Below are 18082 nucleotides of genomic sequence, written 5' to 3'. Positions count from 1 at the left end.
ACATCAGTTTCGATTTACTAACAAATATTCAACAATTGATCAGAATAACAGGTGTCACTGTTATTCTGATCATCCTATAAAGTATTTTGTAAAGACAAACTGTAAGATAGTCTACAATGTAATAGAAATTATCTATCTAAAAAAATCGAAGAACTTAAAATGAAACAATTTCAAAAATATATATGATTCTATAATATATTCTTAATTTTAACTTATTATTGATATTAATCGATGTGTGAAGTCTCAAGAAAGGCAGGAATCAGAAGAAAATCATGACAATTTGGCAACGCCTATTTTATCGAAACAATTATGGAACAGTTTCAATGTGCAACACTTGGTGTTTCTAAAAAATTCAAAGAACTAGTTAAACAAATAGTTAAGAAGATTAAACAATCTCAGTTATCTCTCAATTAAACATTGTTATACGTTCCTTGTAGATGTAAAGTTATCTAAAATCAACATCGGATTTCGCGTTCATTGCCCTTAGGCGTACTCTTAAAAAAATTAACTAATAAGATCTGTAGATAATCATCGGACGGAAAACGGCGAAAACAACAAGGATTCCCGCAAAAATAACGAGACGTTTGTTCTTATTCGCCAACAATATCAGTCAAGATCGCGGATAATTTTGAAATGATCTGATTGTGTAGTAATTGAAGCGATCGGTATGCTTCGCGTGTCCTTCCTGCAAGGATTTCTTGCAATATATTCAAATTATGTTAATCCGCAGTTGGATCACGAATATTGATATCGGTCTTGGTATTGTTAGAAATCGAAATCTAAATATAAGCCACCGATGAATTCGTTTTACATTAAACAGTTTCCTTTCTTTTTTTTGGGTGGCAAAGAGTTAAAATATACAGTCACAAGAATACAATAAAAAATCCACGGAAACTTCAATATAATAATTATAAAGAACTATGATTATATCATAAATATCACACACTATCACAAACCTGACATTCACACAATATTTATTTATCAATAAGGTATTGAGATCCATTTCCTTTTAAAACAGTTCTTGTTGTTTTTAGTATTGCAATTCTTTACGGAATGTATTCGTAGAATGTCTGTATAGTTTGCAATTTCGGAATGTTGTCTCATTCTTGCACCAAAATAGGCAATTGCTCCAGTGATATTGGAGATAGAAATCTATTCCTCATAACGCGCTTCAATTGTGTTGAGATCTGGCGATTGTACTGACCAGGGGGGATGTTTGATGATATTTGGATGCAACCAAGATCATAGAGTAACATATTATACAGAGTTAAACAACTTAAATAAGCGAAACCGAGGAAATATTTTGTGTGGCCCAACCAATGTGGGCACTGAGACCACTTTGGCTACTTCAAAATGCACTACAAAGGCATTTGCTTGACTCATTTCAATAACGCGATTGTTTGCTTCTATGTTTTAGTACCTTCAGCATCTTTGTGACTTACTTATAATCACTATTATTTCATTATAATGTATATCTAGTCTCAAAAAAAAAAAATTTTTGTGTTTGTGCGAAAATAAAAAACCAAAAGTCGTTTTTCTTGGTAGAAACAGCCTAAGTTAGCCAAGAAACAGCTAGATTAAGGATGTGTGTGTGATTTAGCATTGTGTTTACCTGTTACCTACGAGGGTCACTATTTATATTTCGGGAATTGGCAACACTGTTGTCATGTGAGTCCATCTGACGGTTCCATCGTAAAGTTTGACATTTTTGACGATATACGTACTCAGAACATTTTGACGCACGGACGCTATTTGTTTATTTTATATTTAGTTGAAAGTTTTGTCTCGGCAAAAACTGGAACTGAATCGTTAATTTTTATGATTTCCGACGTGGATTATCACAACAAGAGTGCATCAATCAACTTAATTTGACTCTTGGCGATGAAGCTCCATCAAAAACCACCCTGTATCGCTGGTTTAGTGAATTCAATCGTGGTCGTAGTTCGCTGCCTGACGAGTTTCGATAAAAATCTAAATGCTTCGATAATTGGTTTAAGCGTTTGTAAAAGTGTATCAATCATCGTGACGTGTACTTTGAAAAACATTAAAAATATATTCGCCGCTGAACTATTTGTTTTTTTTTTCCTATTTCCGAAATATAAATACTGACCCTCGTATTATTATATTGAAGGTAAATGTGATTATACTATATGAAAAGTTTTAATGCAAATTCATACAATACGTATAGAGCCAAATTTTATTAAATTTTATAAAATATTGCTTTTTGAAGGGGAAAATACGGTTGAAGCAAAAACTTGGCTTCATGCCGAGTTTCCGGACACTGCCCCAGGAAAATCAATCATCAAGGATTGAGATGCTAAGTTTAGAGGTGGTGAAATGATCAGCGAAGACGGTGAACGCAATGGACGATCAAAAAAGCTGTTACCGACGAAAACATTTTTAAAAAAACACAAAATGATTTTGAATGACCGTAAATTGAAATTTAATGAAATAGCAGACACTCTGAAGGTATCAACTGAACTTGTGCAAAGTGGGTGCCGCGCAAGCTCACTTGACCGAAAACAACGAGTTGATGATTCGGAGCAGTGTTTGAAGATGATCAAGCGTAATAAACCCGAGTTTTGCGTCGATATGTGACAATCACTCTGTGTGACATCATTACACTCCGAAATCCAATCGATAATCATTCGAGTGGACTGCAGACGATGCTCCAAAGCGTGGGAAAACGCGACAGGCCGCTGGCAAGTTTATGGCGTCTGTATTTTGGGATGCGCATGGAATAATTTTCATTGACTACATTGAAAAAGGAAAGACCATTAACAGCGATAATTATATAACATTATTGGACCGTTTGAAGGACTAAATCGCCGAAAAACGGCCGCATTTGAAGAAAAAGAAAATGTTGCTTCTCCAAGACAATGCATCGTGTCACATCATGCAAGTCAGTGAAAACGATAGCAAAAATCCATGAATTGGGCTTCGAGTTCCTTCTTCATCCACCGTATTCTCCAGATCTGGCTCCCAGCGACTATTTCCAGTTCTCAGATCTCAAAAGAATGCTCGCTGGGAAGAAATTTTCGCCGAATGAAGAGGTGATCGCCGAAACTGAGGCCTATTTTGAAGCAAAGGACAAATCGTACTACCAAAATGGTATCGAAAAGTTGGAGGGTCGCTATAATCAGTGTATCACCCTTGAAGAGAATTATGCTGAATAAAAAAAAAACAAATTTTGCTGTATTTTACTATGGTAGGCCGGGGACCTTTCAATTGACCTGTTCTTCCCCATCTGACTGATGAGCAGTAAAAGGTTAATTATATATTAAAAAGAAACCCTTCTCACACCTAGCGGTCCCAATCGAAAATATATTATTCATAATTAAAACACCGTCATACATCAAAACGTTGGCCCCATTGATATTCTGCGTCATATCTCTTATACGGCGTTAAAAAAATAGCAATGCAAATGAGATATACCCGCTCGTTAATATTCACGGTATTAAGAGTCGAATAATGCCAATTAAAAAAAAACTCCTCCCGACTTCCGTTACATATCACTTTTTTTTCGACATACCTGGAGAAGTTGTACGTATTCTCGCGCTTAATTATCGGCATATTTGAACGGTTCCATTAACATTTTAATAACTGCTATACCGAAAACCATCGAGGACAGAAAAAACAACGTTATACCAACAATGAAATATTCTGGTTTTAGGTCGAAAGGTATTTAACCGTATCGCTCGTTTTACACAATATCGTCGCAGACACAGTTAATTGACATCAGGACGCATGTGAATTGGCCAACTCTATTTCCGACAGTCACGTTAAATATCGAACATGCAGAGATAAAATTGAATTAGGTGTAGTAATGTACCCATACACTTATTAATATGACATTTTTAATAGTAACTGTGAGAAAATATAGAAGTTGAAGAAGAAAATTGTATTTGAAATAAATAGATACTCTTATATATTGGTCTATTCAATAAGATATCGTAGTATAATTTTACAAAAAGAATCTCAAAAATGACAAGTATTAAACCTATAAGTTAATTTTAAAGGGTTGTTTAAAGCTTTGTTGTGAAAAACTGGTACAACGTATTTTATTCAAAGTATACAGAATTATCATCTTTCTGGCAATATACGGATTTTTTGGTATTTTCGTAAGAAATGGTACGCTGCTTAGATAGGCCACGACTCATATGTCAGAACAAGTAATAATCAGAAGGAGCAAGGTCTGGAGAATACAGCAGGTGAGCTATGTATATCCCGTAGTAAGTTTTCAGCGGTTGTGGTTAAACATTGTCATGCTGAAAAATAACATTGACGTTGTCTTTGCTCGTATTCCGATCGTTTTTCGCGCAGTACTCGGCCTAAATGCATCAATTGTAGTGAAAAGTAATCTCCATCGATAGTTTCATCCTCGTTCAAATCCACGCAACATTCAATAACCTTCAACTGTCTTCAAATTAAAGTACAAAAGTAACACTTCCCGCAAATTGGATTTACTCGGTACAAATATAGATATATCCAACGCACTGAAAACGTTTCTTGTTCACACTTCGACCAAATGACACAAATGACATATACTGAGAAGTAAAGCCTGTAAAAGAGGCTTAAACATAAAGATACAAAGATATGTTACCCAATGCGACTTAATATACAGTAACATTATCTGTTGTAAATCATTATCATTTTGTAAATCAATTAATTTACAGGCTATATTTAATACACCTTAATATGTTTGTAATTTGTCAATATTGCCTTCACTTATATACATTTTTTATTATTTATATATATATACATATATATATATATATATATATATATATATATATATATATATATATATATATATAGTACATTGCACTTACTTACAAAAACAAAAATATGCTGAAATATTGAAACAATTAAATATATGACAGTTGGATTTGTTAATATACTTTCATGCAGCTTTCTATCATCACAAATAACACATTATTATTCATAAATTCTTTAAACTGATATATTTTTTATTCATAATAGCTAAAAAATAAAACAAAAGGGCATAGTTATTAAATTTTAATCTTAAATGTGTTGTGCAAAGCAGTTATGTAGTCAGATCTTTTTTACTGTTCCTTCTACACCCATTCAAACTACCTAACAATTTTTATACTCTTTTAGAGTGAAGTTAGTGATTATAGTACCGTCAGTATCTACTTCTCTTCAGAATCATCAATTTCAATTTAAAACAAAACGAAAAAATTGGAAGCATGAGTATTCATGCGTCATGTTAAGCAATGCTTGCAATTTATGGGTTTACTGCAGTTGCAATCAAGACTGAAACCCTCAACAGTTTCAATATGTTATCATTTCACTCAAATGAATATATTGAATATCTTCCTAGCAAGGTTTTTTAGTTTAGTTTTGATGCATAATTATAGATTTAGAACATTACAGAAAGAGCAAAAGCAATCTCTTTTTTCTTTTTTTTCTGATTTGCCAAATGTAACTATATACTCGATTTAAATGAAATTAAAATATAAAAAAATCCTTTTATGTTTTGTGGTTGATAAATAAAAGAAAAAACTATAGTTAGTTACTAAATTGTATAATTTTCTAAAGAATTTATTTTGAGTTCTATTATTTTAATATACACTACTTAAATAATAATATTCACTACTGAAAAACATCATGTAATGAGACATGCATCAACAAACCTTTATTGTTTTCAGGTCTGTAATAAATTCGAGTTCGAGAACATTAAACATATCTGAAACTTCTGTTATTCCATCATCCAGAGAAAATAGACTCATATTTATTAAAACACTTCTTGTCTTAGCATTGCAAATGGCAACTAAAACAACGTCCTCTTCATTATAAAATAAATTAAAGTAGTGTAATAGTAAATAAGTAGACCTATAGAATGAAAAATGCTTGCGAGAACTCACCAAACCTGAATTATAAAGTATACAACGGAATTGAAAGAATTGGACGTCGATTACTGACGATTTCAATTCAATATATGTCTGAAGTAACAAGGTCACAATTTTAAAAACAACAAATGCAAAAAAAAAACATTTGAAAGATCAAATAACATTCAAATATTGATTTACAAATTAACACAAATTCTAGATACGTTATTGTAACTCTATTGGAAATTCACACAATATAAACAGTCCAGTCACCGGGTATATGTATTTTCATAAATGACTAACATTATAGTAATGTGAATAACACTGAAACATACTTATGTAATAACTTAAAAATAGCCAAAATATTTCGTCCTTCATAAGATTTTTGGGGAATACCCATAAGCCTATCATTCATCGTAGCAGATTTTAATAATACGTCGTATAGTAATGACCAAAATTCTTACACGATCGAGTCTTCAATAACTATATTCGTAGGATCAACAATACGTTCATTAACAACAATGCCATTTTAATATGGTAATCGCTTCAGACTCATAGCAATGGAGATAGAAATTTACAATAATTATTCATAATACTAGTTTGTATTATAATGAGTAATATATTATAATAATAATAGGATATAAATGAATTTAGACAACATAAAAAAAGAAACAAACGGATAGGTAAGAAATGTAAACACTGAAACCATAAAATAAGTTTGAGGAGTTTATCTGTTAGATGGTATAATTTGCTATATGGCATTAGACGATAAATAGAGGGCAAGCTCACCAAAACTTTATATTTTATCACTATATTGTATAAATATATTTTTCAGCTTCAAAGATGACCACTTAAAAGAAACAAAATTTTATTTAAAAAATTCTACATCACTACGTTACGGTCAAAATTGTCAATTATCAATAATTTCATACTAAATTGTTGATATACTAGGTTGCTCGGAAAGTTTTAGGAGCGCCATCTGGCCCTCAATAGTAGAACTAAGTAATTTAATGCTTCATCTTTCATAAGTCACTCATACATTTGAAAGAAAATTCGGAAAAAAGAAAGTATTTACAAATTTACAAGAAAACTATAGACAAAAAAAATGATTTGCCATCAAGATAGCTAGAAAACCTTCTCTAAACTCAGGAAGTTTAAAGTACCAATTATTTCAATATTTAGCATATTAGCTGGATTTATTCCAGATTATTTCTGACTCTTTTTATATCTCAAAAAATCCTTTCGTAGAAAATAGTTTTCATTAAAAGAAGACGTAATAGTTGCTGTATCTACAAAACAAACAAACCACAGTATCTCTGAAATAAAAGCATTGAAGATGACAGAAATTATATTGAACAATGAAGTAATTTTTACAACTCTACACATTTGTTCACTTGAATGCAATAAAATTATTGAACACTCTCGTAGGTATCTTAAGCAAAAAGTAAATAATCAAATAGTTATTAATTTAAGTACTCATTTAAATATTACAGCCTCGTATCATCTAAGATATAATGAAACTAAAAGAGTATAAATATTTTACTTTATTTATCAAACTTTCTTCAATAATTATTAACCGAAGCAACTATTCAATAAGCTGGATGGAATATAAAGATCCAAATTAATTATTTTTATAATTCTGTGTCTAGAGACACATAAAGAGAGTAAGCCTGAAAAATATGATATATCGTATTAAATGATTTGATTGAAATTGATTAATCGTAATATACAATATAATCTATCAAAAACGTTCAAAGATAGGACGAAAAACGAAATTGTTTTGAATTACAAATTCGAATAAATAAAATATTATTAGATGATTAATATTATATTATTGTTAAGCTAACATTATCAAACAAAATTACATCCTCTAAAATACCATATTTTTTAAATAATGAGCCTTATTTGTTGAAATCATGTTTGTTAGAAGGAATCGTGATAAATGTATAAAAAATAACGTTTAAACCATAAATAGCATAAGATTGTTTCTCAAATAGGGAAAATAAATTCGAATACAAAGGTTTAACAGCCTAAAAAATATTCTGTATCCACCACCACATTATATATTAATAGTACCCTCTACTGGGACAAAACAATCCTAACACAAATAGTTTCACGTAAAGAACGAAAATATTCAGATATGTAATTTGAGAAAAAATACAAACGTTAATTCGGTTCTAATGGTCGGCAGCCAAAACGAGACAACACAATAGAAAATCGGATAAAATCGTATCGAAAACGAAGGTACCGTTTCGTGTTCTATTGGGAATCGTGCAGGTATTCCATATCGAGGGGTGCTCTTCCCCGAAAACCCTGAGAAAATCGAGCTACGAAACCCAAGACCATTCTGTCACAAAAGGATCAAACAATGGTCTTAGAAAAAATATTTCAGGTGTTCCTGTCTACGATACAGGTACCTAAGATCACCTGAAGATTGTTGAATCGTAAATAATAAAAACTCTAGCAAGTTGGCGAGGACAGAGGGCATTCAGTGTTTACAATTCCCACCATATTTCATCCCATAAGAACAAGTTGAACGATGGCATTCTTATTTTATTCTGAATCGATGTAGTTAAGTAGAACAAATTGTATTAGTTTTGCTAAATGTTCAAGAAATCATCAAGAAATTAAATCATTAAATAAAAAATAAGCTAATGCATATTGATGTAATACATAAAATGACATCAATAATATAATAAATAAAATAACACATTGCCCTAAATTTTTATAATAAATGATATATATAGAATAGGACATCAAATTATGTCATACTAGAACTAGAATTGCTAATTTATCCTATGTATAGTCTTTGTTTTTTGTTAAATAATATATCATTTTGCTGAACAGTAAACAACATATTTCTTTTAGTTCCAAAGATGTAAAATTATAAACAAATTAGACGGATATATTCCTTTTCGTTTAATTTGTCCAACGTATATGTAACATTCCAGAAGTGGTTATTTGGATACAGCTGACACAAAATAACCTGTTGTCTAGAAAAAGCTCGAAAATAGCAAGAAATCATTATGAGATTCTTGTATGTGTAGAGCATTAGAAGAAAAACGGTTATAAGAGCAAAAATATATCAAAAGCCGAATGATTGAAGGGTTTTCAACAAAATATAAGTTAATATCAATAAAAGGTATTTTGGAAAATAACAATCTACCTAATGATCCATAAAATAAAGATTCATATTTATAAAAAGATCACTCAAAATTAATAAATAATCTTACATATAAAAATATTAAATAAATTTAAATTTTAACTAAAATTAGAATAACTATACATTTAGTAATAGTATAAATAAGTTATGTAAAAATTACAATTATACCAAATAAAAAACTATAAAACCTATAAGAAAATATTACAACTTTTTAAACGAATAAAGAAGTTACTTTAAATGAACAATAATTTCAATCCAATACTAATGAATATATATATATATATATAAAATGATGTAATACTTAAAAACAGCTAAAAACAATATTTTTATATTTCTATAATCACTGTCCTGGTATGTTTTAAAAAATTCAAATATATGAAATTAGATCAAGGTATAATTTATAAATATTATAATTCTTAAACACCAATTATGTATGCTCTAAAAGTCATAGTATAGTATCAATATAATTGTTAATTGAAATACATACATGTATACAAAAATAAATAAATACAGCTCTAACCAAAATCAGTTTTCATAAATTTTATAACATTTTTAATTTAAATAGTTTGAAATTTAGGGTACTATTTTTAATGTCCTGCAATATTAGTCCAGCAGCCCACGACTGTTTTACCAGATAAACAATGTTAGCTATTCTAATTAACAACTAAAAACTTTCAAAATAAATAAATATTCAAAGCATTTCAGATAAATTCTGAACGATGTTAATAATACGTACGTTTAAAAACAAACATTTGGAATAAAAGGATAAATACACAGACTTGTATCATAATAATAAAATATAATACAATTACCAAGTATCTATTACATTGATAATATATAAAAAATCAACGATAAATAATCGTAGAAACATTGTTATTTGTTGTTTTTTGAAAAATTGTTGGAAACCTCATATAACATCACTAACATTATTATTATATCAAATATACATACATTAGAATTTTTCTAGCAAAGTTTACTAAACATTTTTAAGTTATACATTTCCAGTTATACATTTGTTTTTAAATCAATCTTCATGTTTTAATAACCACTGTTTTAATGGTTAGCAATGTTTTTGTTTTACTTTTAAAATAAACCAATATTAAGAACTAATAAAAATAATTATTTTGGCTGTTATTAATAAACCAATATGTTAATAAAAAATACATACACCTGAGTGTATCAAACCAAAAACGATATATACAATTTATTTGTATTAATAAATTTTGGTCTAAAAGCCATGGTATATTATTGACATAATTTTTACATGTTTTTATATAAACATAAATAAGGACCAATCGATTATAGTAGATCAGATTTAATCATTGATCAATTAATTATAGTAGAATTTCTAAACTTCCACCAAAGTAATAAAGTAATAAGTAACCATTGTTACTACAACGTATAAAACAAACAAATATTAAGAACCATTTAAAAAGAATTCTTTTGACGGTTATTAATAGATCCACCTGTCCAAACATAAATAACATTTGAAATAAAAAATACATACACATGATTGTATCAAACCAAAAAAGATATATACTATTATTTGAGCAGAATTTATGTTTTAATAAATTTTGGTCTAAAAGTCATGCTATATTATTGACATAATTTTTATATGTTTTTATATAAACATAAGTAAGGACCAATTAATTATAGTAGATCAGATTTAATCATTGATCAATTAATTATAGTAGAATTTCTAAACTTCCACCAAAGTAATAAAGTAATAAGTAACCATTGTTATTATAACGTATAAAACAAACAAATATTAAGAACCATTTAAAAAGAATTCTTTTGACGGTTATTAATAGATCCACCTGTTCAAAAATAAAAAATATTTGAAATAAAAAATACATACACCTGATTGTATCAAACCAAAAAAGATATATACTATTATTTGAGCATAATTTATGTTTTAATAAATTTTGGTCTAAAAGCCATGCTATATTATTGATATCATTTTTATATGTTTTTATATAAACATAAGTAAGGACCAATTAATTATAGTAGATCAGATTTAATCATTGATCAATTAATTAGAGTAGAATTTCTAAACTTCCACCAAAGTAATAAAGTAATAAGTAAGCATTGTTATTATAACGTATAAAACAAACAAATATTAAGAACCATTTAAAAAGAATTCTTTTGACGGTTATTAATAGATCCACCTGTTCAAAAATAAAAAATATTTGAAATAAAAAATACATACACCTGATTGTATCAAACCAAAAAAGATATATACTATTATTAGAGCATAATTTATGTTTTAATAAATTTTGGTCTAAAAGCCATGCTATATTATTGACATAATTTTTATATCTTTTTATATAAACATAAGTAAGGACCAATTAATTATAGTAGATCAGATTTAATCATTGATCAATTAATTATAGTAGAATTTCTAAACTTCCACCAAAGTAATAAAGTAATAACTAACCATTGTTACTACAACGTATAAAACAAACAAATATTAAGAACCATTTAAAAAGAATTCTGACGGTTATTAATAGATCCAATTGTTCAAACATAAAAAATATTTGAAATAAAAAATACATACACCTGATTATATCAAACCAAAAAAGATATATACTATTATTTGAGCATAATTTATATGTATTAATATATTTTAGTCTAAAAGCGATGCTGCATAATTAACATAATTTTTGTACAAATATGTACCAATTAACTATAGTAGATGAAATCAGGATCAACATTAAAATGAAAACGGTTCTTGTATGTGTGAATGTCATATACGAAAAACGGTTACCAATAATATTTCAAGATTTTCATCTTGCTGCCAAAGGAAACTTCGAGCACCATCTTTAAAGTCCTGCAACGTGCCGTCTCCTATTCCTGATTTAGTATCGATAAACTCAATAGTTCGCACAATCGTTATCACTGGGCGTAAGACGCGAAAATATCCGTTAAAAAAACCTCACCGCACCAAAATATAACCGACGGCATTCCACAAGTATTAAAGTCTTCTTAACACGCATTCTCTTAGTACCCAACAAAACTGACTTGGGCCGAACCACGGTTCTTTTGAGAACTGAGAACAAGTGGGTGTAACGGACAGGTACAAAGGAAGGCAGTTTTGATGGTTGCGTTACGACGAGCGATAGCGGCGACTGGTCGGCGGACTCGATACTTGCTTCCAGCGGGACAGAAAATTTCTGAGGGCATTCTTCTGGCTCAGGTAGGGTATTTGTTTGGTCTACGTGGTCAGGTAAAGGTAAGAAGAAGCATTTTTACAATTCCCCTGGTTGCTGGAGCGTATCTTTTGCAGGGACGGCTCAAAAGTCGCCTTTTTTGTGCTAGTTGTCGAAGGGATTTTGCGAAACCGCACTGCGAGCGACTTTTATTTAAATAAATCGACAGTTTAGAACTCCATCGTAATTAAAATGGAAGTGAAGACAACCCCAAAGACTTGAAGAAGGATATCACACTAAAGCGCTTTAATTAATAAGAGTATATAAATATATAATAGTTACCACTATCAGTTTTATATTCTTCAACCTTAATTACAATCCCAAATTCATCTAGCATCAGTCTCACATTCTTCTAGGAATCATGAAGTCAAGAAAGGATTTATGGGTTTTTCTAGTTAGTTTTAAAATCCAAAGAAACTGAACCAGCAATGCACAAGAATATTAATCATCTATAATTAATTAATGTTTTGGGGTAGTATCAGTAATACGTGTACGTGTACTTAAATTTTCTTTCATTAAGTTTGAATAAGAAATATTAAGCAAAAATACATTCGAAAAAACGGGTTTTAATGAAATCTACGCCACAATTGGATGGAACAAAAATAAATGATACAGCAGAATTTGAAGTACTGTTTTCAGAAAAAGTCTCTTATAGAATAATACATAATAAGTCAGTGCAGTTTTGAAATTGTATGATTCATTTATAATATTATGCAACTATTTAATTAACAAAGAATTATTATACAATTATAACGTTTTGTTGCTATAATAGACTAAAATATAATAGATCTGAAACAAAATTTAATTTAAAAAAAGTTCAATTACACTATGCCAATAGGGTACTAATCTCAATCTATAATTGTTATATTAATAATTTGATATGAGGGGCTCATTCACCAGCTTCAGAAAATCTCATCGAGCTAATAAACTGAACTCTAAAACAATTACACCTCAGAGAGAAAGAAATTAAAGCAGGAGTACCATAAAGGGCACTGTATTCATCCAAGATAATGAAATGAAGAACAAAATATATTAAATAATGTGTCGCATACGTATTACCAACCCTTTTACCAACTATGGGTTTATCTGGATTGGGTCTAAAGTTTAACGTGGGTTCCGAACCACAGTTCTCAGCATTAAGCCTACCGACTGGCGAGTGACCAACTTTAGAAATCATCCCAAAAGACATCCGGTTTTACCCAGCCAGGTTACTGGCGTGACTGGGATCATTTTCGTTGTTGGATTTTACACTCTTGCCTAGGACAATCACAAACATAAATTTACTGTCATGTCCTAGCAGGATTCGAACCCGCGGCTATCGCAACAGTAGGAGGACAATTCGGCTTATTGCAAACATAAAACATTTTAAAATTATTGACAACCAATTATAATTTTATAACTATTTACGCGATATAAACACAAAATATATACATGTACAACAAAAAATATTAATCTTTGTCGTTATTCCGTCACTACCTACCCGGCAATTTACGAAAATCACCGAAATACCTACCTGTAGGAAAAAAAAATGGGCGGATATAGAATTACCTTTATTATTCTCAATCTTTTCTGTTTCCTCAAAGACGATTCAGAGCCTTACAAAAAAAAACATTAACGACCAACATAATGATTTATATCTGATATATTTTATAAATTATCTAAGGAAATCGTTACAAAATAATGATAAACAGAGACAAAATAATGAACGAATTTAATCATCTTTAATTTGTATATTTTGCTCGTTAATTTAGCAACCAATTAACAACAAATCACTGTCGCGTAATTAGCGTTAGTTTAAATGTGAATATATTACTTTGATATGTCCCATATTAATGCCACTCGCCTGGATTATTATGTACTTAAGTTAGGTTCGAAATTATTTTAAAAATTACTAAACGTTTTAAATGTAGTTAAACTAGACGTCGCTAATATTGAAAGGTCATTATTAACCATTCAATAAAACATTATGCACAATTAAAATCTGTTTCCATAAAAGTAGAAACTACAGCTAGGATGATGGCACTTAATAGTTTATTATCTTCCTAGATATGCCCTAAAAACTATATTTAGACACAGTAAATATTCACAGGTTTGGGAAAATAATAGGCGATGATATCAATGTTGATTGCAGGTTTTTTGATAATGGTATTGAAAATGTTCCTGTAATTATTTTTTGCAGTCCATTATGGTTGTTATATTCCAAGAATAGTTCGATAGATATTTTCTTAAAAGCATTATATGTACAGCCTATAATTAATTTTAATTTTAAAGGATTTAAAATACATGGTGTTAGTGTAACCAACTTCATGTTGAAGTCTCACCCACTGAAAATGTCTGAGTTTGTACCAAGTAAATGACATCTGCGAGTTCTACTTTTTACTTCAATTTAAAGAAGAAGGCGGAAGGAAAATAATGTAGTAATTTTGACGCCAAAGACAAACAGCGTTCTGGACAGCCAAAAAGATGTGAAGAGGTAACTCGATGAAACCATCAATATATTGCAATCTACTACTATTGAGTTGAGCTGGGTACTGTGCGAAAGTACGTGTACTGCCGGAATACGGGCAAGTACACAACAGTGTTATTCTTCAGTATGACAACGCTCGACTACATGTTGCAAAATCGGTGAAAAAATACTTGGAAACATTAAAATGGGAAGTGCTACCCTACCCGCCGTATTCTCCGGACCTTGCTCCTTCTGGTTACTACTTCACATGAGCCATGACCTGTCTAAGCAGCGTTTCAGTTCTTAATATACCAAAACTATCAAGAAGACCAAGAAGGTACCAAAAATAGATCGATTCGTGAATAGTCCCAAAAGATACATCGTTCTTTCGAGATGGAATCCATAAATTGCTTGAAAGATGGGGGAAAATAGCGACTGTCGATGAACAATACTTTAAATAAAATACATTGTACCGATTTTTCACAAGAAAGCTTCAAATTTATTTTAAAAAATCCTTTAAAACTAATTCATATGGTTATTACACCATTATATCAAAGACATAGTTGACCATAATATAAATTCTCTAACAGTGGCCATAAAAATCAAGACAGTCACTCCGATTAACAGTAGATTTGGAGGTAACCGCCAAGATAATAAAGTAGAAAGTTACTAAAAAGAATTATGAAAATCAAAATGTTTGGACCTGATTATCCAAATCTAGTTTCCTATTTGATAGGCGCTTAATGATGTTAAGATTCTCATATGATTTCGATATAAGTCCTTCAATGTGTCCCTTACTGTGTCACGGATATTATGGATTAGGAATTATAAAGTAGTCCATTCTGAAGCCCGGAATATTAACTGGGTAATGATTCTCAAGAAAAAGCTGATGTGTTTAACAATTTCATATAAATATTTCGCAAATTACCCTGAGCACCAGATTTGGCACAGCAAAAATTAGATTCCATTAGAAGTCATTTAAATAATTTTATAGATGCGTAATTAACAGGTCAATTGAAAAGTCCCCGGTCTACCATAGTAAAACACGTTTTTTTGGTAAAATTAGTTTTTTTATTCAACATAATTCCCTTCAAGGGTAATAAACTGATTATAGCGACACTCCAACCTCTTTTGGACGTCCACCCGTTCACCATCTGCGGTGCTCATTTCACCATGTCTAAACTTAGCATACCAATCCTTGATGGTTGCTTTTCCTGAGGCAGTGTCCGGAAACTCGGCATCAAGCCAAATTTTGAACTGTATTTTTTCCCATAAAAAAGCAATATTTAATCAACACGAAATTCCTTTTTATTAATTTGTTTCACAAAAACAAAAGTTACTTCACTCAAAATGCTACAAATCACAAACTAATAAACCGACAGGTGCCAAATTTATACACGCATCTTTTGAGGGTTAGGGCTAACTAAAAAACATATAGATTTAATTCTAGTAGCGCCATCTATGTGTCAGGCCGGAGACTTCAATTGACCTGTTATCAACTGATATAATGGGTAATGATTTTCAAGCAGACACTGATGTGTTTAACAATATATAACAATAAAAGATATAAAATCTAAATCTTTCGCAAAATGTCTTGAGAGCCAGATTTTACTCATCAGATATTAGATTCCATGAAGTCATTTAAATGATTTTATACAGGCGTAACTAACCCTCTCCTCTCTTTCTAACCCACGAAACTATACAAATCAAAAATCTCTGTTATAGGTGTTAAGTGCTGACCTTTAATTTGGCATTTTGATATTTTTTCTACTAATATAACAGGACTAATAGCTTATATCAGTTTACGTGGTAATCTCGACCTCATCGAACATAAACTACGTATTTTAATATGAACATAAAATAAAAATTAGTAAGATTTCCAAGAATTAAAACATTATACAACCATTATAATATAATATCGAACATTTAAAAAATGCACGTAGCAAAAACCAATTAATTTACGATTAAATTAACTTGCCTTTAATCAATTTTTCTTTTATTGTAATCCTTACTTTATTAGAATCGATTATTAGAATTAAATTGATCCAAGTTTTAATGGTAAAATATAATTAAAGATATCGATTTTTTTATTAAAATAACTAATTTTTGCTGTCAGAAATATTCATTGTTCTTTATTGTATCAATACAATCGCTATTTTTAACTGACATCAAAAAAGGAGGTTCTATGTCTATCTCTCCGTCACTTATGGACCGATTTTGAAAAAAAATTTTTCGAATTTTCGAAAGACTGCAGGTCCGAGGTGGTCTCATTGGTGCTAAGTTCAAGATCTAATGGTGGAATCCGGGGAAATCGAGGGAAAGCCGCAAATTTCAAAGGAACGTACAATGTTCAACGACTTTTTGTTGTTCTAGTTCGGTTAGAACATTTGTCAAATCACATACGCTAGATAGCGGACCCCAGGGCCTGAATCGTTCCTTATTTTCAATCATTGTTCCTTTATTCCTATTTTTCCTCGTACGGGCTGCACTTTTACTTTTACTTTCACTTACACCTGCCCATTGTGATACTTAATAAAATAACTGAGCAATTTATTGAGTAAATATCTAACATTAAAAAGAAAAAAATAAAATATTTATAACAAACCCTATTGTTGTTATATTGTTTATAGTCTATTTTTGTTCTTTTAAAGATGTATTGTCTGCATGCCATGTTATGTGCTATTGGCCAAAACAAGTGATGGCTAAATGAATTTGTATAACGTTCAAAGCAAGTTTAAAGACAACAATTTCTGTATATCAACAGTGTTTTTAATGACGATTTACGATATTTACCTAAGCACCATGTAGTTGTAATAATAATTGATGGGTATAATATAATATATATATATATATATATATATATATATATATATATATATATATATATATATATAATATAAAATAATATAAAAAACCCAGGTACCAGGACCCAGGCATAGGGAAGTGCCAACAAAAGTAAATCTGTGCATATAGAATTCACCTACAACCAAATTGTTAATATACCAATAAATATGATTAACATTATATCCCCATACAGTAACAATACTTAAGTTAATCTTCATGAAAACGAAAAGAAAATAATTCGAATTGGAATACAAAAAAATGTATGGCTTCTGCTGTTACACAAGCAAATACCAAAACCTATATGAACCTATGTAATACAGTTATAGGGTTGTTCTGCGAGTAGTGACTGAAATTTCTATTCCAACTGAAACATTGAAAAATATCGATATACCGGAGAAAAAAAAATCGATATTTTCTGCAAATATATATATAATAAACCCTTACAATTAAGTACACAAAAACTTTTAAAATTAAATAATAATTTAAACAGTTTATAAATAATAATTAAGTGGTTTTTTATGATGTTTAAGAAATGTATTTCATTTTTTAAAATAAAATATCGATATGT

The 18082-nt window shown here is 29.9% G+C and overlaps 1 protein-coding gene across 11 annotated transcripts in view; it reads right to left on the bottom strand.

Moving 5' to 3' along the window:
• Positions 1–18082, bottom strand: part of sdt (MAGUK p55 family member stardust) — a 140553-nt gene that overhangs the window by 52758 nt on the left and 69713 nt on the right. The window lies entirely within an intron of this gene.

This window comes from Rhynchophorus ferrugineus, unplaced genomic scaffold, assembly GCF_030347505.1.
Source record: "Rhynchophorus ferrugineus isolate W39M unplaced genomic scaffold, kcgeb_rfMv2 rfM3, whole genome shotgun sequence".
In the NCBI taxonomy this organism is placed as follows: Eukaryota; Metazoa; Arthropoda; class Insecta; order Coleoptera; family Curculionidae; genus Rhynchophorus; species Rhynchophorus ferrugineus.
This window is presented reverse-complemented; position numbering and strand designations above follow the sequence as displayed.